Source organism: Mus pahari, chromosome 11 (assembly GCF_900095145.1).
Source record: "Mus pahari chromosome 11, PAHARI_EIJ_v1.1, whole genome shotgun sequence".
In the NCBI taxonomy this organism is placed as follows: Eukaryota; Metazoa; Chordata; class Mammalia; order Rodentia; family Muridae; genus Mus; species Mus pahari.
Genome location: NC_034600.1, coordinates 5,098,370 through 5,102,597, shown reverse-complemented (window position 1 = coordinate 5,102,597; position 4,228 = coordinate 5,098,370). Strand labels below are relative to the sequence as shown.

Sequence of the window (4,228 nt, the reverse complement as noted above, 5' to 3'; positions counted from 1 at the left end):
GCTGACCCTGATATAGCTGTCTCCTGTGAGGCTATGCCAGTGCCTGGCAAATACAGAAGTGGATGCTTACAGTCATCTATAGGATGGAACACAGGGTCCCCAATGGAGGAGCTAGAGAAAGTACCCAAGGAGCTGAAGGGGTCTGCAACCCTATAGGAGGAACAATAATATGAACTAATTAGTACTTCCAGAGCTCATGTCTCTAGCTGCATATGTAGCAGAGGATGACCTAGTTGGCCATCAATGGGAGGAGAGACCCTTGGCCTTGCGAAGATCATATGCCCCAGTATAGGGCAATGCCAGGGCCAGGAATTGGGAGTGGGTGGGTTGGGGAGCAGGGGGTGGGAAGAGGGTATAGGGGATTTTTGGAGAGGAAACTAGGAAAGGGGATAGCATTTGACATGTAAATGAAGAAAACACCTGATAAAAAGGAGAAAAAATAAGTTAAAAAAAAAAAGAAGGGATGGGTAGAGGCAGACACCAGTGTCAACTTCAGGCCTCTATGTGCACATACACATGCACCCATACACATATGCACACATGAGCATACAATACACATGCTATGTACTCAAACCACAGAAGCAAAAGGTAGTGAGGATGAGGACAGGACAAGAGAGAGAGAGAGAGAGAGAGAGAGAGAGAGAGAGAGAGAGAGAGAGAGAGAGAAAGAGAAAGAGAGGAAGAATGAAAGAGAGAGAAAGAAAAAGGAAGAGAGAGGGAGAGAAGAAGGAAAGAGGGAAGGAAAAGAGAAAGAGAAAGAGAAAAAGAAAGGATGAATGAAAAAGAGAGAAAGAAAAAGAAAGGAAGAGAAAGAGAGAGAAAGGATGGAAGGAAGGAAGGAAGGAAGAAAGGAAAAGAGAGAGAAAGAGAAAGAGAGGAAGAATGAAAAAGAGAAAGAAAAATAAAAGAGAGACAGAGAGAGAAAGAGAGAGAGAGAGAGAACCATATTTGTTTATTTGTTTTAAAACAAAGCACCGTGGCTTCTAGCTACATTAAGATCCGTTGCATAACCCCTCCTGAATACTCACTAATAAAGTCTCATCTGCACAGACTGATCTAGTAGCTTCTATAGTGACTCCCGTGGGCACATGAAATTTACAAATGGGATTAGATCAACAGTTGTAAGTATTATGCTTTCAGGCTCTAGCTCTGAATCCTTTCTTGTGTGTATTTATGCTGAGACGTGAAATTAAAATATATTAACTTTAGTTGCTATCATCTGCCTTGAGTAAAGCAAAAAACAACAACTTCCTGAGCTTAATTGTTCATTTTTCAAAATGACTTTCACTAATGGAACTCACAGCCCACGCCTTTACCTAGGCAGTTAGCACTCCTGGTCTTGGGAGTTTTCGGAGATGTAATATCACACAGTCAGTCGTAGGGACTCCCCCACATACATCTTTAAAATATGGACATATATTTGTTAGTTCTGCACTCAGAAAGCATCATGGGCACTTGTCGTGGAAACAGTTAAGACTTGCAAAGCCTGAGAGGCAAAACTTCACCTCAAACCTCCTGTAAGGGCGTAGAACAGTGGGAGCTCATGGAACAGGCCTTGGCAGCAAAGACCAAAGCTACGCCTGTAGGTAGAACTGGACACATGCAACTGCCGAGAACAGCCAGGCCTCTAGTCACTCTGGAGCCTGGCCTGGTGAGCATGGTGCCTAGGAACACTAGGAGCATGTGAGGACGTGGGCTTGGGTCTTCATCTAGAGTCAGGTGCCTCAGGTAGCGAACCACACAGGAGGGCACAACCTGAAAGGAACTGCTAACTGGCGGTGCTGGTTTACTGCCACCTTGCTGTTTTATCTGCCTATGTATGTATGTATGTATGTATGTATGTATGTATGTATGTATCTACTTATGTATGTATGTATGTATCTACTTATGTATATGTATGTATGTATCTACTTATGTATGTATGTATGTATCTACTTATGTATGTATGTATGTACTAATGTATGTATGTATGTATATATATGTATCTACTTATGTATGTATGTATCTACTTATGTATGTATGTATGCATCTACTTATGTATGTATGTATGTATCTACTTATGTATGTATGTATGTATGTATGTATCCACCCATCCACCCATCTACCCATCCACCCATCCACCCATCCATCCATCCATCCATCCATCCATCCATCCATCCATCCATCCATCTGTACTGGCTGGTTTTGTGTGTCAACTTGACAGGAGCTGGAGTTATCACAGAGAAAGGAGCCTCCCTTGAGGAAATGCCTCCATGAGATCCAGCTATAATGCATTTCCTCAATTAGTGATCAAGAAGGGAGGGCTCATTGTCAGTGATGCCATCCCTGGGCTGGTAGTCCTGGGTTCTATAAGAAAGCAAGCTGAGCAGTCAGGGAAAGCAAACCAGTAAGCAGCGTCCCTCCATGGCTTTTGTGTCAGCTTCTACCTCCAGGTTCCTACCCTGTGTGAGTTCCAGTTCTGACTTCTTTGATGGTGAACAGCAATGTGGAAGTGTAAGCTGAATAAACCCTTTCCTCCCAAACTTGCTCATGATGTTTTGTGCAAAAATAGAAACCCTGAAATCCTGACTAAGACACTGTCTGTATATCTATCTATCTATCTATCTATCTATCTATCTATCTATCTATCTATCTATCTATCTATCTATCTATCTATTCATCCATCATTTATTAATCTATCTACCCATCCATCATCTATTCATCCATCATCTATCCATCTATCATTTACTAATCTATCCATCCACCATCCTATCTATCTATCTATCTATCTATCTATCTATCTATCTATCTATCTATCTATCTATCTACCTATCTATCTATCATCCATCTATCTATCTATCCTCCTGTCTGTTTGTCTGTCTGTCTAATCTGACAGAGTTCCGCTCTAGAGCCCAGGCTGGCTTTAAACTCACTGTGTTGTCCAAGTTAGCCTTGAATTCATGGTCCTTACATGTCAACCTTCCCAGAGCCAGGATACAAGCATGTGCCAATGCTTCTGCTTTAGCCACTTTCACTAGTGGGTTTGACAGAGATCATTCTGTTTTGGGTATTTAATACCAGGAAAGGAATCTGGGGTCTTCTGCCCACTTGACCATGGATTTCCATGGGGCCCTTGGGAGTTCTGTACTCAAATAGCCACTGGCCAGGGACACTGCCTCCTTAGCCATGAGGAGATGTACTTTTTATAGTAATGCTAGTTCTGTAGGAGGCTTATCGAGAGTGACAAAAATAACTGGGCACCAGTCTAGGCAGTGATTCTTGGTTGTGGTGTTAACATGTTATTTGAAAACTGGCACTCTTTAGAGATGAAGCAGAGCTACACTACCCCATTGGGTGTGATTACAGCACCATCTGGCCATCTGGCCATTGTAGGAAGAACAGCCCTGGGTGGCTGTCTCTGTCTCTTTCTCTTTCTCTGTCTGTCTCTGTCTCTGTCTTTGTCTCTCTCTTTCTCTCTCTCTTTCTTTTTTACCCTCTCTTTCTCGTTATTCATACAGAGTAAGCATTGTTGGTGTGGTTGAAAAAAGGCGACCATAATCTCAGTTTTATTTACTCTTGCTTTATGGGATAATCTACATCATAGTGTAAAATCAGAACATCAGAGACCACAGAGGAAATGGAAAGACAGTTCTGACTTGTGGAGGTCAGAAGAGGGCATCGGGCCCCTGGGAGCTGGAGTCTCAAGCTGTTGTGTGCTGCCTCGTGTGGATGTTGGGAACCACATCTGAAAGATCACCAAGTGCTCTTAACTTAGGCTATCTTTCCAGCTCTGGAAAAACCAGTTCTTCTCATTCATTCATTCTCTCCTGTTTAAGACAGTACACAAACTGTGCAGCTGAGTTCCTACATTTGCGAAATTCGAAAGGGTCAACACATCCCAAGTGCAGTGGGTTAGCATCCTACCGGGAAAACCGCCTTCATGATTGTGGTGTCTCCCATCTGCCAGGAGAGCATGGGAAGTCAGTTATTAATGCTTTCGTCTTTCAGAATTTTAAAAATGGCTTGGAATTTCTTCACTTTAAACAGCAGAGCAATGCAGGGGACTTAGGTAGCTTTCTTTTGTCTTCCTTCCTGTAGTTCTGGTTCATTTCAGCTTTTAAATGTTTAGATTTGGAAGACTCTGTTTGATACTTACACTCAGGCTAACCCAACTGACACATGGAAAGAAGAATCACACTTTTGTTGTAAACATTCTTTGATTGTGAGAAAAGGATTACAAATATGTAAT

General features: G+C 42.4%; 1 pseudogene; it reads right to left on the bottom strand.

Moving 5' to 3' along the window:
• Positions 1-3,818: 3,818 nt before the first annotated feature.
• Positions 3,819-3,954, bottom strand: LOC115065064 (annotated as a pseudogene).
• Between the last annotated feature and the right edge of the window lie 274 nt (positions 3,955-4,228).